Source organism: Eptatretus burgeri, chromosome 4 (assembly GCF_056783735.1).
Source record: "Eptatretus burgeri isolate ZD-2024b chromosome 4, Ebu_testis_v1, whole genome shotgun sequence".
Taxonomy (NCBI): Eukaryota; Metazoa; Chordata; class Myxini; order Myxiniformes; family Myxinidae; genus Eptatretus; species Eptatretus burgeri.
Genome location: NC_140964.1, coordinates 29,255,041 through 29,276,512, shown reverse-complemented (window position 1 = coordinate 29,276,512; position 21,472 = coordinate 29,255,041). Strand labels below are relative to the sequence as shown.

At 44.9% G+C, this 21,472-nt stretch overlaps 1 protein-coding gene across 4 annotated transcripts in view; it reads right to left on the bottom strand.

Moving 5' to 3' along the window:
• The window catches only part of LOC147027710 (repulsive guidance molecule A-like), a 164,369-nt gene extending 143,278 nt beyond the window's left edge, over window positions 1-21,091 (bottom strand). For 2 of the 4 annotated variants that reach the window (XM_085877259.1, XM_085877261.1), the window contains exons 1-2: window positions 20,907-21,091; window positions 1,215-1,444 (exon numbers count right to left, since the gene is read on the bottom strand). The gene's annotated coding sequence lies outside the window, so the exon portion shown is untranslated. Of the gene's footprint in view, window positions 1-1,214; window positions 1,445-9,405; window positions 9,614-20,906 lie in introns of those variants that run through there. The other 2 variants (XM_085877264.1, XM_085877260.1) reach the window with 2 other exon arrangements.
• Window positions 21,092-21,472: the final 381 nt, after the last annotated feature.

Genomic DNA, 21,472 nt, shown 5'->3' with positions numbered 1-21,472 from the left:
CTGTCAATTCAGAGGGCGCACGGCCGCAGTATCCTCGCCGTAGAGCAAATGTGACTTAGGCCTTACTTGTCGTGAAGGACACCGTGGAATCTTTAACGTCCACCAACTAATGCTGGCAGACGGGACGCCACACACATTTATGCATCATTCTGCCCGTGAAACACCGGTATGACAGTTCATAGCCGATAACCCTCGGTCGTGATTCAAACCCAGGCAAGACAGCTGAGGCAGGTGCGCGTACTTCTCGGCCATCCTGCCAACTGACTCAAGCACTCAAGGATCGCTCGTGTTAATATTAAGTTCAAACAAATAAATAAATAAATTAATGTTCATGCCAATAGTAATCAAAACGATCGTTGATCAGTTTCCACAAGAAGTTGTTTTGACAAATTGCAAATCAATACAACATAACCCAACATAATAGCTTTGGCAGTCTCCATGGTGAATGCAATTATTTATTTATTTATTTATTTATTTTTTAATGATGCTCAGCCTCTGTGGAATACATTTACAAAAAGGGGAAACTGCCATGAGGACAATGTCTGCTCTTACTTTAAAACAACCTTCCTCCTTCCACCCCAATGCGGGAAATTTTCAGTCAAAAGAAACTGCCGGATAATACTTGGGAGTCAAACACACCACTTCATCCATTTTCCCTTAAACACTTGCCACGGCCTTGAAAGGAATCGATCAGGCAGAGAAAAATATCATTTGGGTTACCCACAAAGAGTTCGTGAAAGTTATCACAAAAAGAGAACAACAGAAAGAATAAATAAATAAAATACCTGCCATTACACAACAACAAATTAAAAATCTTGACAAAAATTAAAAAGTATTCAAAAAAACAAAAAAAGACAGAGACACCTTTTTCAACAACGATATGTATGTATACATATATATATATATATATATATATATATATATATATATTTTAAATTTTTTTGCTCACCCCCCCCCCCTTCCTGAATTCCCATGGCCAGCATGGGAGCAGCTGCTTCCATCTAGCCATAGGCTCTCCCTCTCGGGCAATGGGGTGTGCTTTGGGAAGGTCTAGCCATCCATGGGCAGTGCAAGCACAGACACAGCTGCAAAAACCAAATAGTCCAAGCAAGCATGAGGGATGGTGAAAGCGGTGAGAGGATAAGTAGCAGGAGCACAGAATCAAGAAAGGTAAAGAAAGCACCACTTTGTGTGCAACCGTAGGCCACACTCACCTTTTCATCCAAGCAGCAACCTCAAGGTGTGCGGAAAAGACAGAGCAGTCTCGGCTGTTGCTTCGGTCAGAAAAGCGGCCACACCGCATTAACCGGCGGCTGCATCGCCACCCGAACTCGTCTCCCCCTTCTTCCACTCCACCGAGTGCATAAAGCTGGGGGCTCTCAAAACAAAGCCCAGAGGAGATGGCCTGTATCACGCGTGTGCAGATCGTCGGACACGTTCATACCTGCAACAGGCAAAAGAACAAGGAAGGGTAAATAAATAAATAAACAAACACAGAAGGAAGGACAGAAGAACAAGTGTATAAGGAACAGACGGAACCCACATTAAGCTTTCTCAGAGTGCAGAATGATGAGAAAAATGCATTCCTTTCAAAAATTTCCCCCCAAAACACAAAGGGAGCTCAAAATGTCAGGGTGCGAGCTCGGGTCTTGCATTACCGGCACAAATTGGATGCCGATACAAAGCGAGTAGTATAAAATAAAACTTAGAAATAATTGGCCAATAAACCAGAACAACTCTCCTGAACCTCCCATCCCCCCTCCCCATCCACCCCAAAAGGCAAAACGAGTAGCGGTGCACGAGTACAGACGGACAGCAGGTTTGCTCACAGTAGTCAAGGTGGGTTTTATCGCTTCACCGTCCACATTTCCATCAATACCACGTGTTTTACAAGCATTTGGACGCTCAACGTGATGCAAGATGAGAATTGCCTTGCATACGATTACAAAGATTCAAACGAGTCTCTCCATGAAAGTCTAAAATGATGCTGAAGTGAAAGGAGCGGGGAAGGAGTAGTGGTCCAAGGTTGGGGGGAGGGGATGATGAAGCCTGCAAACCCTTCTCTCTCATAAGTATTTCAGTTGTCACATCACACGTAATAAAACACCAGCATTGTGGAGAGAAACAGGTCAATGTCGACCTCACATGGTTTTAAAACTTATTCTAAATGAACCCAATGTAGACCATTTAGTGGTGACTATTATGAGGAGAATGCCAAGCAAAGCAGAGGTTAAGGGTGGTGGGGAGTTGTTAAAGAAAGATAAATAAATAAAGTATTCAGACTATGCACGGCAAGTCACAGCTCAGTACGTCGGCAGAATTATATTCTGCTGCGGAGAAACTCAAAACCAGCGCACAACAAGAAATTTGCAGACAGAGCTGGAAGGGGAAGGGTGGAGAGTTCTTGTTTCACTTTGACAGGGTTGGGTAGGGAACTGCATTCCTAAAACATAAAACTCTTCAGTACTCAACAAAGAGAGCAATTCAGCGGTGAAAGGGGTCTTTACGCAGCAGAAACCTGCCTATTTAGGAAGAAAAAAAAAAAAACGCAGTGAAAGACCCCAAGCCATGGGCAGCCCTTTCCACAACACCCCCCCTCCCTCCAGACTCTCACCCCTCCTCCACCCACCAAAGCTTCAATCAACACCAATTCATGCCAAGCCACACTCTTTCCCTTACCTCGAAACTTGGAGTTCTCAAACATTTTCTGATCCAATTTTTACAAAAGCTACAAAAGTTTTACAATTGTCCAGTCACCGTGTGCCATTCCATGTCCGGAAACCTTAGGCCCCTTACCGGGACAACCCATGCTGTCCCCAATTCACCTATAAATCCCATTTATAAATAAACCCTTTAATTTAATTTCCCTTATGGGTTGGACACACAATGACATCATCACCCAAACAAACTCCAAAGAGTATCCAGACGGAGTCACTTAAAACACACCGAGTGGAGAACAGCTGGGGGGAGGGGAAAGAGAGAACAAAACCCAAACCAGAAACATTCTCACTCTAACCCAAGCGTACGAACAACGCACATATGAAACTAGAGGGGAAGCACTCGGGAGAGTGCAAAACCTCCGCCGCCAATACTGCTGGGTCACTCAAGTGAACCTTATATCTTATTCATTGAATATGTCAACAGTGCTGACAGAGTTATAGGTCTTTTCTCCAACATTTTTTTTTGGGGGGAGGGGGTTGGAAATCACTTAAAACATGTAAAAATGCAAAATAAATAAATAAATAAATAAAATCAAAATTTTGTTGAAAAAAAAGTTGCAAAAATTTTTTTTCTCTAACAATTTCTTTTTTGGGGGGGGTTGGAAATCACTTAAAACATGTAGAAATGCAAAAAAAAAAAAATTTTTTCTCAAACAATTTTTTTTTGGGGGGGGGGGGTGGAAATCACTTAAAATATGTAGAAATGCAAAAAAAATATTTTTCTCTAACAATTTTTTTTGGGGGAGTAACAATTTTTTGGGGGGTTGGAAATCACTTAAAACATGTAGAAATGCAATAAAAAAATTCTCTATTTTTTTGGGGGGGGGGTAACAATTTTTTTGGGGGTTGGAAATCACTTAAAACATGTAGAAATGCAAAAAAAAAAAAAATGCAAATTTTTTTGGGGGGGGGGTAAAAAAAAATTTTTTGGGGGGGTTGGAAATCACTTAAAACATGTAGAAATGCAAAAAAAAAAATTTCTCTAACAATTTTTTTTTGGGGGTGGGGGGGAACCAAGTCCAAAATTTAATGGCATGATCCTTGGACCAAACCTAACCCCCCCCCCCACCAAGTTTCGTCGAAATCCGTCGAGGAGTTTTTCCGTAATTCTGTTCACAAACAAACAAACAGAAAGGGGTGAAAACAGTAACCTCCATCCATCTTCGAAGATGGCGGAGGTTAAAAAGTGTTTTGTTGCATGTGAGTGGTCAAAAATTCCCCCAAATTGGACATTGGGTAACAATGCACATTGAAGACAGTAAAGAGCTGCATCTGACCACAAAAGTAGTCTTTCAGAGGAAAAAAAAATTAAAAAGGAAAAATAAATCCAATCGGAATCTACCAGGAGAAACATTCAAAAGATAACCTGCACAACTACACCAGGAACACCAGCAACATCAGTCCGAGATTCAAGCAAAATCACCAAGTATCAAAAATAAATTTTCCAATGCAGGACACAACAGAGCTGAAAACGAGCAGCCAAAGGAAGACGAGAATTACCGGGGCTGCGAGAACGCACACAAACGGCACGGTGAAGAAGCGGCCAACACGCCGAATAAAGGACCATTCACAGCAATCACAAACAAATCAGAGTTCCTAAAGGCGGCACACAGGCAAAACAACCCCGTCCACCTTAAGCGCTGGCACAAAGGCGATGGGATTTTGTTCTTGCTGACCAAAGGCGAGCGACACTCCAGCTGCCTGGCTAACAATAAGCAGAGGCAGGCGACGTACTGTTGACAATACTCGCCCTTATCTCTGCAGCCCTCTTGTGCTGTCAAATTGGCAATTTCGATGGGCTCTTCTGGGATGGGGTGACGAGTCTTGAGAGAAACTTATCGCAGGAAGGGTTATCCCGCGGTGGCAGTTTCTCATTTCTCTGCTCCGGGTGACCTGCTTCCCAAGCAAAGTAAACCGTTCCGGATTTGTCTGCTGCTGTAGGATTGCCGTCCAGAGTTTGCATCAATTGTTTTTCGTATTGTGCGCTCATTGCCGCGTCTTTCTCGGGCACGTTTGGATATTTTGATCTTGTGCTTTTGCCTTGGCCGGTAATGCCTCCCCATTTCCAACCTCCTCCGCCTCCCCCCAAAAAGGCACACCTCGCTCATTATCGTTTGTCCCCTCTCAGTTTCCATTTCAACCCTGGTTCGACCCTCCTTTTATTGCAGCGTTTGAGCTTGTATCCATATCCAGCTCATTCTACTCATCACCCCTTACCCTTGTTCTCAAATGCTTCCTTCACATGTCCCTCTCTCCTGCTGTTAATGTGTTCATGCCACCCCCACTTTTCACCATGTTCTTCTTATTCTTACGTTATGTTACGGTCCGGTTCATTCTGTGTTCTCAATCTTCCACAAGCCTCGACTTCGTAAGCAAAAAAAAAAGACTAGAAGGGCACTCGGTAGAGCGCATACCTGCACCATGCAATGCCTGATCCACTACAACATATCGGGCCCAATACATTCTTGAAATTTCATGCCATACATCCTTTTTGGCCCTCTCAATGGAGAAGAATCACTGAAAAAAATCTTTGGCAATAACAAAACACCCTCATCAAGGAAGCAAACCGAAGAGAACACCAACCATGGAGTGGAGAACATGTGGATAGGGAACAAAGATTGGAGTACATGCCAGACAAAGGTCGTGTGCCAGATAAAGGGGACACATGAAGGCCCACCTTGAAGAGCAAGTCGTCCCTCGTTTTATCAACCTGTGCGATTTAAGGAATAGAAATGTGATGTAGCCAAAGTAGAAACATTGGTGAGGGTAGAATGAAGATAACCAGACTGAAGATTTGAGGGTCCAAATACAAGAAAACCCAGCCAAGGAGTCGTAGGAGAGCAGGGTGAAACAAACAACCAGCCTCAATTGTATAATGGTTGGAAAGTCCGCACTGGGTCAGGAGGTCGATGGTTCGAACCCCCCACCAAGTCGTACCAAAGACTTGAAAAATGGCACGTGCTGCGAACCTTGCTCAGCTCAACATTTCACAATGATAGAGTAATGACAAACAACCGTCGGTTGGTAATAATGGTGTGGGCTTTGATGGGCCAAATGACCTTTTCCTGCATCAAAGTTCCTTGAGCAGGAGGAACTCATTATTTAATTACCTCCACCACCAGAAGTCGATGGATGTTACATTGTCACCCATGTCTATGGGCAGGATGTATCTCAAAAAGTTGTGGACGGATTCAGATGAAACTTAGTGGACGAGTTGGCAAGGTGACTCCAACAAGCCAATTCCATTTTGGTTGAGGACCGGATCCAGATCCAACCCATCAGTGGGATACAAAACGTAAACTATTCAGCCTGGCGGAGATGTGCAGTCCACAAAGTGCTGTTCTAGTTGATTTGTGCTTCTTTAAAGGACGTTATTTCAAGTGGACAACACAGGTATGCCGAGAACTACAGTACCTTGGTGTACTCCCCAATCTTCTGTTGTGGAGTTTAAATCAATTCTCTCCTGTGCGTTCACTTTTGACTACGATTGCTTTGTTGCACTTTCAAAACTACATGTGACGTCTTCACCACAAACGGTGAGAAGTATAACTAACCACCTAACGTGTGCACGAAAACCCGATATATTATTTGAAACTAAAATAAATAAATAAATATAAAAAGAATTGTTGGTTGAAATGAAACATTGCTTCGTTCACTCTGCTGCCGGCATCATCGTGGCTGCGTGCCGCCCACAGAACGAACATCAGGATGAGATCAACACATTTTGCACAGAAATGCCATCAACACCCTGAAGGCGTACTGACCTCGAAAGACTATCTTAGTGCTTTTAAGTCGGTTTTGCCGTTTGACGTAGAAAGCGACGGCCACGCAGACACAGACCAGTGGAGGGAGCACCAAAGTCTGCATACAGTACGGGTCATCACCTGAGCAGCCGCCGAGTGTGGACCAAGCGCCCTGGGCCGAGCTCACCCGACCTGTGCTCCAGTGAGAGGAGAGGATACGCGCAGTCTCCTGCCTTGCCAACGCCGGACACGTGCCATCTATGCCTCACCAAACAGGAATGCTCCATCTTGCATCCCAGTCATCTCCCTCCATAGCTTGTCCCCATTCACAGGTGACATCGTTTCTTCACCACCCCTGCATTCATACATATCCAGGGCCATGTTAAATACCTATATTGTGCGTGTTCATCTGTTGAGACTCCATCAAAATTTGTGTTGTTGTTCGTCTTTCGGCTGCTCCCGTTAGGGGTCGCCACAGCGGATCATCCGTTATGATCCGCATACTGATTTGGCACAGGTTTTACTCCGGATGCCCTTCCTGACGCAACCATGGTCGCCTCTTACGACACAGGGATAAGGATTGGGTTTCACCATGATTCTGGGATGCCTTACACCCTCTGATAGTGTGGCCCAGCGCAGAGCTCCCGTCCTCAAGCGATCCTCCAACCAAGCCTCCGAGTAGCCGGATTACAGGCGCACGCCACTACGCCCGGTCACTCCATCAAAATTTGTGTCTCAAGTCTTAATATAATCACAATTGGTTTGGCAGCATCTCCTGTGCAATTTTCAATGCGACTTGTCATCATAAATCGCTGAATCATCACCATGGCGATGTTCGTCTTGCATTTGCCATTGGCGGAAAGAATCTGAGGGCGAGTGAGGAAGGGCAAATCAGACATTATAGTTGGGTGACCCAACATCCCCACCCGCATTCAGGTATTTTTGGGTCAAGGTCACACAAGCACGCGTCGGTAAACGACGTACATGCGTACGCACACCCGGACTATCGGAAAGAAGGCGAATAAAACGACCCCGATAAATTAACACCTCCCCGGCTCCCACAGTTATGATACCAATCACCATTCCTGGAAGAACATTACAGACGCAGCACGCGCATGGACAGCGAATGAAAAGGGACAGGTCCGAACAAACGAGAAGTCACACTTCAAGATAACATGACAAAACGGAGCATGGGCGGCTGGCAGACGGAAGGCATCTGCATTCACGGGACGGCTGTGCACGGCCGTGCCTCGCTGCTGCAACCGTAATTAAATGTCTATCCGGAGACGTGACCGCTCTGGGAACGTTCAATGGAAGCAACAGCAACTTGTCAATCACGCAGAAAGCAAAACAAGAGAATAAAAATAAATAACGATACAAACAAACAAATAAATAAAACCTCAAAAAAGTTTTAAAATAAAAATAAAAGATAAAAAGCACACCCGTGGAATAAATCACGACGATCACTTTACACTCCGCAATCGCTCAACTACCTCTTCGACACAATCGGACGGGATCAACAGTGAAGCAAGAGGGGGTGAAAACACACACGAAGCCTCAAACGATCAGGGTATGAGAAGTAAAAAGGCAATTGCACGTTTGCCAACAGCCTGGATGAACCGAGGGTTGCCATTAACGTGCAGCGGCAGCAAGGCAATCTGATAAATGATGCATTTTATGAGAGCTACATGGACTATAAGGAGAGAAGAGGTAAAGTCCTCGTGATAAATAAGGCCGGTAAAAGGCCGATCATCCGCACAGCAGACGGCAACTGCCCACAATGGCAAATGCATCGGCCCTCGAAGCAAACCATCCATCAATTGGCCAAGCAGATGACTGCTTGTCACCTCTTATTTAGCAGTGTCACCAGCATAACAATGGAGGGAGGGTTGGGTGAGGGAGGGTTGGGTGAGGGAGGAGAGTGGAGGGAGACTCAATTGTAAAACAGGGGAGTGGCCGTCAGCCAAATCATCTCGCAGGTTGAAGACAAGAAAATCCACCACCACCCCCCCTCCCCAATGCACACAGTATACAAATCTGGGAAACCACCGAATAAGCGGTAATTCTATGTAACAATCGGATATTTACAAATATCCTGACTAGACCCAACCGCATCGACCACAACACAAAGCCGGCAAGAGATATCTAACTGGAGCTGTTAACCGTGAGAAGCCAAAGCATCTTGACAGCCAAAGTAAAAGGTGTGCGCGAGTACTGCACTCGACTTGCAAGGGCCGTTTACAATTCACATCTGAACCCTTGTTTCGTGCGGTGTGACCACTCATTGGCTTTTTTCACAAGACCTTGGCATCTTGGTTTTCTATTATCATCGCTTTTCCCGAAACCTTGTGAATTTTTGGCGTTTTTCATTGGCTCACCTTGGTATTTATGAAAATGAGGGGTGGTCACACTGGTTTCATGAATGCAGGATCCCAGGTTCAAATCCCAACATTACATGCAGTTAATTTGTCCATATGTAAGAATGGTTATTTGCATAGATGCTCCCCCGAGGGCCTTTTCACTGTGGTGGGGGTGGAGGTGTAGGAAGGGGGGATTCAAAAATATTTTTTAAAGCTCAAGTCAGCAAAAGCAGGAAATTTGTGACAATATTTTAGAGCAACACAAAAACTACACCATTAACAACCAACTCCATATTGTAGTCATGACACCAATGGTATCTGGCAACAAGTCAATCAAGCGACTTTGCTGTCTCAAAGCCAGGCACATTCGAACTCGCAAGACTTCCTTTACGAGTGCCTGCGGCAAACCTCCGTAAAGGCACGAATCACCGGCATTAAAATATGATTTTATTAACACAAGAGGGAACAACCTATATTTGGTCAATACACTTTTGGCAAGGGCAGGAAAACACCCCCTAGTTGGACAAGAAAAATAAAATAAATAAAACATCAAAAAGGGCTAAAGCTGGTGACAGTACAGACCATTAGTAGCAGAAATCTGTGCCAAGCGAGCAAGCCAGGCAAGCAGACGGAGACACGAGCCAAGGGCGCCGGTGGCGCGGTTAAACCCAGAGAAAGCGGACCTCGTTTCCACGCGTCAACAGCTCTGACCACTCGACCAAGCGGCCGTCTGGTAACGAAGGCCATTTATCAGTGGCAATTACACGGCCGTGCTGCCATGCGTCGCAACAACGGCCATGGAGGGACGGGCGCCGAGACTTCTGGCCCCGTTATTGTGTGGGACAGCACGTCACAAGCAGAGAAGAGGTTGTGTGCGAGTCATGGCCATGCTACGTCAATGTCACCGGCTGTGGGTAGTGCTTAAGTTAGGAGACCATAATTCTCGAGCTGACAGCAATTGGCTGTTTAAAAAGAGCGTATTTGTCAAGACCCCCTAATGGCACAATATTGGTGGTAATGATGATTTATGGACTCGAAAAGTGGCAGAAGCAGCAGACACGATTTGCCAAAAATGCAGGCTGAAAATTCAAACGTAAAACAGAAAAAATAAATAAATTGCGTGCACATTTTAAAGTCATTTACAAATACCTTCCCCCCAATCCCCTCCCCAAAAGATTTAGTTTAACTCCAGCAAAAGCAAAAAAATTCCAAAACATGATCCGACCATAAACAACAAAGATCAGAATTTAACTTAAAGATGTGGATGTGTGGCGGTACAGAGGTCACGGAGGTGAAGAAAGATAGATAAACTCAATACAAGTTACCCCCATCACTGCAGCAGCCCATAAAACTCTGCCAAGATCCTCCAACACAAGACATGCTTCACTGGCAAAGCAGCAATGACCCCAAAAACCCAGCACATTTCAGAGGATAGGCTAACATGGTGCAACGAACCAAGAGATTGCCTTCGGTTGACAAGAAGAAAGATGCGCGGACACAAAGTTCATCGATGGTGAAGGTTATACCACCTGAAAGGATGGAAACAGAAGTTTATAAAACAAAAACAACGTAAATATAAACCAGCCGGGAGGCGACAATGGTACCCATTATTGAACAATGCCACGATCGGTACAATCGAGTTAGTGGAAGCTTTTGAGGAAGCCCTACCTTAAAAACCTATCTCTTCCATCAAAATTGACCAAATCAAATCGGATTTTTTTTATATGTTGTACTAATGGACATTACGCACAGCTTCATGGAAATGAAATTGAGAAGAAAAAATAAATAAATAAATAAAAAGTTCAAGTGGGCGTGGCTCCGCCTACAAGGGGCATGGGACGCCCCTCATACAAAAAGACACAACCAGACCATGATATCTAGCTTATGTCCAAGTTTCATCAAGATCGCATCAAACGTCACGGTGCTACGCTCTGGAGAGAGTCACAAACAGACAGACAGACACAACGACAATAGTGGTCACTGCTGGCGCCCGCGAACCAATATTTCACTTGCTGACAAATTAATGAGCAACAGCAACCAAATAGGGCTGCCATCTCAAGATGGCCAAGATTGGCAGAGAGACCGAAGGATGACGTGGTTCCAAAGTACATCTGTTAGCGATCCATCAAGTAAAGTCTGCACGCTCCTCGACTATTCATAACTGCCAGCAAGACAAAAATGGCGCAGCATATTACCAAAATACTGTGCAGCCAAACGACGTCATTCTTGCTGTACTTTTGACCTACGAGCATTTGATTTTTGACATATCGACTTAAAAATAGATATTGGGCAGAGATTTTTGACCACGCAAAATGAGCTCTGTTCACCGATGACCTAATGACCACGCATAACTAGGGCTCGGTTTATTGAAAACAATGGTGACACGTTTCACCAACCACGTGCTTGGGATTGGTCCTGTCCCTCTGCATTGCCAACTCTTGCGAACAATATTTACCTCCGCCACCGAAGGTGAGGGAGGTTATGTTTTCACCCCTTTCTGCCTGTCTGTGTGAAGGGTATCTTAAAAGCTTGTGGACATATCCAGATGAAATTTTGTGGACAGGTTGGGTGTGTGACAAGGACGAACTGATTAGATTTTGAGCAAGATCTGGATCTGGCTACTTGAATTTTTTTCAGTGATTCTTCACCATTTCGAGAAAGGGCCAAAAACTATATATATATATATATATATATATATATATATATATATATATATATATATATATATATATATATATATATATATATATATATATATACACACACACATACATATATATCACAATATCTCAAAAAGTTGTAGCCGGATTCGGATGAAACTTGGTGGACAAGTTGTGTGCGTGGTAATGACGAATTGATTCGATTTTGGTGACGATCTGAATCCGGATCTGGATATGAGAATCATTTAACTTTTAAAAAGTGATTCTTCACCATTGAGAGATTGGGCCAAAAACGATATATTTGCACGATATCTCAAAAATGTATTGGGTCCGATATGTTGTCGTGGATCAGGCATCACGTGGCGGAGTTACGCGCTCCACTGACTGCTCTTCTAGTTTTGATGAAATGCTGAATCCCATTCAATGTCACAGCACACACTCAGGATATCACAAAGCTCTGAGAAAGTTTGGCACTCAGCACAACTCAATTGCTCTCGGAAAGCCTTTACTTCTTGTTGGTCAATTTCCAGCATCCATGCTGACAACCAAAACCTTTTCATCGACTTTTATTCCTCCAGCTTTCAAAAGGTAAATGGTGAACCTCACATGATATTCTCAGTCTGGTTCTACAATACCTAAGCCAACATAGCTCATGGAAACACAGTACTGGATTAAAATGGAATTTCACAATTCCAATATTTTGCATCCCATGTCATCTCTTGATGTGCAATGCAAAGATGGTTCATGTTTTTTTCCAAAATTTTCCTCGTCGAAAAACAAGAAGGGCATTCTTCGACATCACGATGTCACCAGATACGTCTCCACCCACATTATTACATCATTATACGTACTTGTACCCAGTTCGATTTCAATCCCTGAACCCAGATTCAAAATATTAAATAATTCTATCAGCAAAAGCATTAAATATATATATATATTTTATTTTTTTTTAAGTTCCAATATATGTATTCCCAATTTTAAGGGAATTTGTTTTTGTAGCATTCCAATGTAATCAAGACAAACATGCATTTCCTGCATGTCCTAAATACCATGTTGGTGGCAAGAGATAAAAACAGTGCGGAACAGCGAACGAGAATGGTACTCGGGAGAACGCGTACCTCCGCCAGGCTGAACAGTTTACGTTTTGTATCCCACTGTTCGGCAGGATCTGGATCCGGACCTGAACCAAAATCGAATCGGCTTGTTCACGTCACCGACCCAACTCATCCACCTCGTTTTGCCATAATCCGGCCAGAACTGTTTGAGATGTAATGCTAAACATAGTTTTTGGCCCCATCTCTCAAAGGTGAAGAATCACTGAAATTTTTTTTATACTTTCTCAATCTTCAGCAAAATCTAATCTTTTCATCCTTATCACACACCCAACCTGTCAACCAAGTTTTATCGGAATCCATGAATAACTTTTTGAGATATCCTGCACACAAACAGACACAGAGGGGGTGAAAACAACCTCCTTCACCTTCGCTGGCGGAGGTAATAAAAACAATAAAGATACGTATGCAAGACAAATCTGCTATCGGAGTAAAAGGAAACTCCAAATATTGGAGTAGACAGTAATTTGATCCTGAAAAAGGTGGTATCAAACGATGTACAAACCACAATAATGTGCACAAGGACCAGAAATAAAAGGGCCTCATGCAACAGGCAGGGCATTTGAAAATTGAAGTCAAACATTACTTTTACACCATCCATCATTTGAGTGTCCAAATATGGAATAACCACTCACTTCACTATATATGGTTCAATCTTTGAGTTGTAACAGTTGGCAGGGTTTAGCAAAAGGAGGGGAAGCAGCGATTGATTTCCGAGAACCAAATAGAGTCAATGATAATCAATCTTTTTCAAAACAAAACTCGCTGTAAAAAAAAAAAAAAAAAAAAAAACAGATTGTACCAAATGTTGATGTATGCACATTTGACTTGGAGCAGTCTCACCAGGGTTCCAACCCGAACCCAGCTACGAACCGTCACCCTGGTGTTTCGCGCATGCAGGGTGATCCATTATCGAGTGCCATCAAGCCGGAGAAACCATTTGCTAACGCCTAGCACTGGTTGTTGGGAGACGTTAAATAGTCCACGGTGTCTTTCACAAAGAGCAGGAAACATAGCTCCATCATGCCAGGCCAAATCCAGAATTACTGCCTCGATCGACTGTCCGGAAGGCCCGGTTCACAAAGGACTTGGGCGGGAAATAATTAAATAAATAAACAAACAAAACAAACTAAACTTACTGCAGCTGACTCCAACAGAAGCAAGGTGAACGTCACAATGGTGAATCTGCAAATTCCAAATCCACGAATGTCATGGGTGGAATTTCCTCGTTCTGCTTTAAACCTGATCTCTCCATATCTTCATTCCAATCACAAACTAGAAGGGCACTCAGTGGAGCGTATACCTCCGCCACAATCGAACATATCGGGCCCATTACATTTTTTGAAATATCATGCGAGATATCGTTTTTGGCCCAATCTCTCAATGGTGAAGGATCGCTTAAAAAAATTATTACAGTCGGATCTGGATCCAGATCTTCACCAAAATCTAAATCAGTTCGTCCTTGTCTCACACACACACAACCTGCCCACCAAATTTCATCCGGATCCGTCCACAACTTGAGATATCCTGCACACAGGCGCAGACAGACAGAGAGGGGTGAAACGTAACCCCCTTCACCTTCGGTGGCGGAGGTAATCAATACGATACCATTAATATAACAAAATACAATGTTACAAACCCTCGTGAAGTAGAAAATAAACGTCATTCTGAAAATATATCTGGATCGAGACTCAAAATCATAACTGCATTGAGGAATTTATGAAATACTCCCACCCACCTTAGGACACTGGTTGGGACCCCAAAACATTCCACATAAGGTTTGGTGGGGCAAGCCCCAAAACTGAGGGAGTAGTTCATGGACAGACACACACTCCTGCTTTATAAAATATACATACATATCCTAAAGTAGTGGGATTTGCTGATCAAAGAAACAAAATGTCATTTTGACCAAGATTTTTCTTTTTCCATAAAAAAACATCATCAGTGATGTTATTGATGTAAAATTTCATCAAAAGATCCATCATGTACCAGAAGGGGTACCTGGTGGTGTTCTAATCTGATTGGCATTTTGAAGACATCAAACTGGATTTTTTTCTACTTTTTTGTGGGGGGGAGTGAGGGGGGGTCTGAAACACTTCCCTACACACACTAAGGAATGGGGTCAGGGAAAATTTTTAAGATTACCTTTCATGCAGCTTCAAAGCCATATGTGCTATCGAGATTTAAAAATAAAAATATTTAAAAATCCAAAAAGTTTTCAAATTTTTTTTTGGTCTAAAACTCTCCCTGGCACTCACTGATGAACCTCTGAAAGTTTGCCAAATATCCATGTGGCCATCTCTGAGAAAAAGGGTGCCAGACACCCCTCTTATAGTACAGATGGCAACTTGCAATACAATTTATGACTTTTCAAGGAACAAGCTCTGTGTTGCTCACCTTTCCAGACGACAAAGCACAATATTTTGGTAGGTAATGCTATGTTATTTTGTCGGTCATACAGGCACCTGTCGGTACGAGGAGTGACCAAATTACTGTGTATGGTACAACAGGTGTTCAAGAGGATGCATCCAATGGTACCTACCAATCTTGAACAGCATATCGACACAGTGAGAATGAAGATGGCATATGAAGCATTGCAAATATATGACCCCTATCAAAGCAAGCAATACGAGGTCAGCATTTGAAATGGGAAGAAATATGGATGACAGAGGACATAACGAGGATTTCACACTGCCAGTAATGTGCCATGATGACAATGATGCGTATTCCATATCATGACCTTAGCGAAAGCCAAGTGACCCAATCCCGACAAACAATCATGGATGTGCAAACATTTGTATACAAAAGGGCTTTTCTGAACAAATAGTAGGACACTCGGTCTGTGCGTACATTTACGATGCACTTTGTGGTGTCCACATCCTGGACAACTTAATCACAACTGCCAATCACACTGACATCCATTGAACCAATGAAATGACCAATAAAAAAACATCAGCCACAACCTCTCGTTGACCATCTGTTCAAAATTCACGGAAGGGATTCTCAAAAATGATTAAATGATGAGTTCTGTTGAATGTTAAGCCAAACTTTCTTTTTGGCAACAATTGTGTTGTTCACCTCGTCGATTACCAAATACAGCATATATATATATATATATATATATATATATATATATATATATATATATATATATATATATATATATATATATATATATATATATATTGTACATATACAAATCGTTACAGAGCGTCGGTACTGCCAAAACAGTTTCTTGACAAGGGTTATACTGTTGCGAATCTGGAAGCCATGAGCACACAACATGCAGGTCTTATAGATCAGTTATATCGGTAAGTACGTGTTGCCAGTTAGGGTCCCGTCCCTGGTCTAATGGGTAATTTAATGTTCCTGTGCTGTGGAGTTATTTTAATAGTCAGGTTTTCTTTTCGTTTATTTTTTCACCAACATCAACGCCGACGACACCGCATCACCCTCACCTTCACCTCGCTCTGGCCGACGTCATGGTGGGCGGAGTTCAAGGAGGAGCCGCGCGGCGGCCCTCGACCAATCGGCGTGCAACGAGTGGGGTGACAGTCGCCCGGCCAATCAGATCCTGCGACAGGAGGAAAGGGCTCCGCGTGACGTCACCACGCCCCCGGGCCAATCAAGGAGCTTGCCGCCCGTTTTGGCCAGTGAGAGAGACGAAGAGTGATTTTGCGCGCCAAAACCAGCCAGTGAGAGAGGGAGGGTCACAAGGAGCCCCCCCCCTCTGAAGAGGGGGGTATAATTGTAGGCACGGTCTGTGCATTCATTGTTGTTCTGGTCCTGGCAAGAAGTGCATGCACAGGTTCTGAGCATTCTGGCAAGAAGTGGACATCTGTGCGCAGGGTGATTGAGTTCTGAAAGCGTCTGCGCACGGAGTGGTTGGTGCCACGGAGGGTCTTCTACCGCCAGCTTTCGCCCTGCCGACTTCGTTCGCCTGGATCATCTGGATCGTGCTGGGGGTCCAGTCCTGCCCCGAGGACCTGGTCCTTGAAGACCGCACGAGGCGGACAGGTCCGAGATAGGCCTCAATAAAGACCATTTGGTCCGATTCTTTGGATGTGTGCGCGTGTGTGTTCGTGGCGCCAGTCAGATAAGTAGTAAATTGTATAAGTGCCGTGCTGTATATACGTGCCTTTAATAATCGGTTTAACTCTGCTCTTGCGTGCTTCTCTCGTTCCTCGTTTACTGTAGATAAACATCCCCATTTGAGAAATGTTTCAGCTCGTTCGTGTCTTTTCCTCCATTGACTTAGCGTGCTGCGTGTTGGAAAATTAACAAGGCTGTTGCCTTTGTAACGGGATATTTGGGACCGACGGATCTCGGCGACTAAACCGCTCGGATCACACACGGTTCGAGTACGCTTAGCGACTCGTTCCGTACGGGTGCCGGCGAGGGTGAATTTCCCCGGTAGTTTGGACCACGTGGGTATTTAGGTAAATTGAAATTGGCAATCGACCCTACCCCGCGTGGTCTGTCTATTGGCGAACTTCGGTCCAACAAGGGACCCGTACTTTTCCGAAGAAGTATGATCTAAATTCCGGGCGATCGGTCGAACCGACTCTACTGCTCCATCTGGCGGTCGTGCTCGCGGCCGACGCGCGGCTCCGCAACAATACTTCCCAGCATTGGTTGTCTGTACTCAATCCTTTTAAATGCTGAACATCAAGCAAGGAAGCAGCTCATACCTTTTTCGAGTCTTTGGCAGCCTGATTTCGACCTTGATTTCGCAGATGATGCAGTCATCTTTGCGGACACTTTGGATATCCTTTTGGGGATCCCTCGAGGTGCTGAATGAGGAGTCGGAGCCACTGGGATTATGGGTTTCCTGCATCAAAACTAAGATCCAGACTTTCAATGACATCTTGGATGCTGCTGTCCTGTCTGTGTCTGTTTGTGGTGAGGATGTTGAGGTCGTGGAGAGATTCACTTACCTTGGCAGTGATATTCATGTTTCTGCAGGCTGTGAGTCAGAATTTAATAGACGTCTGGGTCGGGCCTGGGGAGCCATGAATTCACTGGATCATGGGGTGTGGCGTTGCCGGTACCTGTGCAGGAGGACGAAATTCCGAGTCTTCAGGTCCTTGGTGTTTCCAGTCTTGCTCTATGGATGCGAGACTTGGACTCTGACCAAGGATCTGAGACGGAGCCTTAATTCCTTTGGTACCAGGTCTCTTCGGAGAATCCTCAGCTATCGCTGGTCGGATTTTGTGTCCAACGAGCGGTTGCTGAGAGAGACTCGGATGAGATTTGTTACCTGCATGGTCCGTGAGAGTCAGTTGCGGCTGTATGGACATGTGGCTCGTTTTCCTGACGCTGATCCTGCTCACAAGATTCTCTCAGCGAGGGAGTCTCGTGAGTGGGGGAGGCCAGTGGGCCGACCACGTGCCTCGGAGTTGCAGCAGGTTGACCGGCATCTCAAGGAGATGGGGATGGGCCTGGCATCTGTCTCGCGGATGGCCAGACGGAGGCCCCTGGAGTACCGGTGGAAAGTGGATGCAGCGACGCGCTGTTCTGGCATATGCTCCCATACCTGACCCTAACAATATTAATGACACCATCTTTCTTTATATAGCAGCTCACAGGACAGTTTAGATGCGTGTGCACCTATCTAGACCGGGTTTGAATCCCGACGCAGCTATAAAGTGTTTTCCAAATGTTTCGCAAATCAAGGAGAGGAATCAATGTGTGTGCCCTCCCTCGGATGGACATTAAACTGGGCATCCATTCTGCTACATTCATTTGTGGATGTTAAAGATCCCACTGTATTTTGTGAAGAGCAAGCACGCAATCACCAGGATCATGAACAAATTACAAATTCCTGTCACCTTAAATTGAATGTCAGGACTGACCGGCCAATTCATGAAAGTCTTTGTTCAAAAACGTCTTCTGGCTGACAACACGAGGTGCAATGAATTTGGAACGCCAAAGTAGTAGCGGTTCTTTTATCTGGGAACATCAAAGCAGACACCGAGGATAAATTTATCAACCAGAAAAATAAATAATTAAATAAATAAAATGTTAATTACATTTGGGGTTGCCATGTTACTCAAGAGTGTGCCATTAGAATGGCTCTTCTTAAGATACTCAATGACCTGAAAGCAGGCCGTCCACAGCTTTTAATGGTGCAGTGCACCAGAAAGTCGGTGAACGTTCACTCGCAATCCATAAACTTCAACCACAAAATGCTCTTTTCCAAAACCCAGCACAAAGTATATCGGACTTCAAAGCAGTGATGGCTTTGAACAGTTTGGCAGCACAAGCGAGCGTGTTCAAAAGGCACTCACGGATGATTCAAACTGCACTCGCTCACGGCGAAACAACATGGAGCACGAATGATGCAAGAGGAGATGAAACGCCCAAATAAGCTCAGCAAACAAAACGAGAAAGGTAGGACAAAAGGTGCACATTGAAATCACGAGGTCTTCTCGGTGGAAGACAAGGGCGCTAATCCCATGGTAGGAATCCCACGCATTCAAATGAGGAAGACAATTACACAAATGTGCAAATTAAATTGGTGACACCATTGTTAATACCGGCTCCGAGGAACACAAATGGGGACATCAATTCACACGGATCCAGAATAGGAGGCAACGATGGCATGCTCCTTAAATAAACCACTTGCGGTTATTGCCATCATTTCAGGGAAAATTGTTATTTTGAATTGTGGAGCAAAACCTGCACAGCTTCACAGGATATTTGGTCAAGACATTGCCTTGTGGGGATGGTTTGGGGGTGGGGGGGGGGATTATAATAAATAAAGAAATCTCCAGCTCAGGGATGCTACCCCAAGTCTAAAGATAGATAGTGCTACCCGTTATTATGAAAACAAATCTTGCAAATAATTTCAAGTGTTTGTACGTTATTCTTCCACGGCCGAACCAGAGCACCGAGATACCCCAACTTTTTGGTGGAGGTACTTCAGAACCTGGGCAAGTTTTTATGTTTCCATATGTTGGCCTCGAAAGACATTTTGAGGCCGCTATAAAGTGTATATCGAGTTGTGGGGCCAGGCGGTGCCGGTGTCCCGCAGGCAAAAGGGTAACCACTGTGAGGCCAATAACACCATCGCGTTTCAATGTCCAAAACATCCCGAAACCACCGCCGGGAAAAGCTGAGACGCCCGGCCAGCGCCCAACCCTCACCCCCCTTAGTAAATAAATAAAGGGAAAAGTCAGGGTTCATTGGAGGTCAGGAAAAACAGTACTCAAGTTACCCTCCTCTCACCTCCTCAGATCTGTTCATTCCGGCACCTTTTCTACATGTTGCACTCCCAAACTCCACTCCCCCTCCCACTGTCAACTCCCACTGTGTTAAGAGTCAACTCGTTTTTCCATGAGCCTCGACTATGTCAACAAACAAAAAAAATCTAATCCACAAGGGAGATATGAAGACTGACAAATGACTGGAAACCAGGAAAAGCAAACGTCTAGTGAGAGTGCCTTCAGAGCCATGCAATACAATACAATACAATACAATACAGCCAATTGTTTCCTTCCTTCCTCCTTCGCACGTAGACGTCTTCCACCACAACCCAGAGGTAAAATGATCAACTGTGTTGGCAGCTTCGTGGTGACCATCCTGTCCGAAGAGCTACGAAGTGACCTTTTCGTTTTAACCATCGAAGGAGTTCATTACAAACGATGTTCCACTCAATCTTGGCATCTTAAGCTAAATGAATGACACTTCAACTCGATTCAATAACACACACACACACACACACACACACACACACACACACACACACACACACACACACACACACACACACACACACACACACACACACACACACACACACACACACACACACACACCTTAATTTTAAAATACATATTAGTCGGTAATGATAACGTTTTCCCTCCAAACTAGCTACTTTCACGTCCACACTTGACGTTACCCCCCCAACGTTACCCCCGCCCCCTTGACGTTACCCCTCCCAACGTTACCCCCGCCCCCCTTGACGTTACCCCTCCCACGTTACACCCCTCTTGACGTTATCACCCCCCACGATACACCCCGCCCCCTCCGTTACCCCCGCCCCCCTTGACGTTACCCCCCTCCCCCACCCAAAGTTTCTGATCACATAAACCTGCAGCACTTCCATACATTGATCATATACGAGTGACGTACCGATCTCCGCGGAGGAAATCCGAGCAGATCAAACGGGATTTGTCATGTAAACGGTAACAAAAGGAACGTCACGTGACGTTCTTCAAACAAATCAGCGCAGAAAGTAAAACCCCAAGTCAAACGGCGCCACAAGCACAACACTTCTCCCGCCTTTACGGATTCCCGCGAAACTTACGGCGATCCAAGCACGATCTTCCGGCTGAGCTTCGGGGAGAAGGCCTGCAACGCACGGAGCCCAGAGAAGGGGGGGCACGGAATGCACGGCGAACCATGGACAACGCAGGCACGGACTCGTACAGCACGTCCAGAGCGTCAAACTTACATTAACAACAAAGGCGGCGCCATGTGCCGCATGACGCGCATGCGCACTGCAAGCCCCGCCCCCCGCGCACTGTAAGCCCCGCCCCCGCGCACTGCAAGCCCCGCAAACCCCGCCCCCCGCGCACTACAAGCCCCGCAAGCCCCGCCCCCCCCGCGCTCGCTCCCGTGATTTATATATTTATTTTATATTATTCCGAATGTGGGAAATCTTTCCTTTCTCAAAACCTTTTTGGTGGGCGGGGGGGGGGGGAGAGAAATACTTTCACAATTGAGTTTTCACATCAGGGTTTCGATTCCTCAGATGCACATTAACTTTTGTCGTGGTGCTGCATCGTGGAGCATGCTGTTGTTCACTATATCGAGTTGGATTGATCGATCATTCATGAATTGAGAATCTCTATGTACCTGATCCCGCCGTTT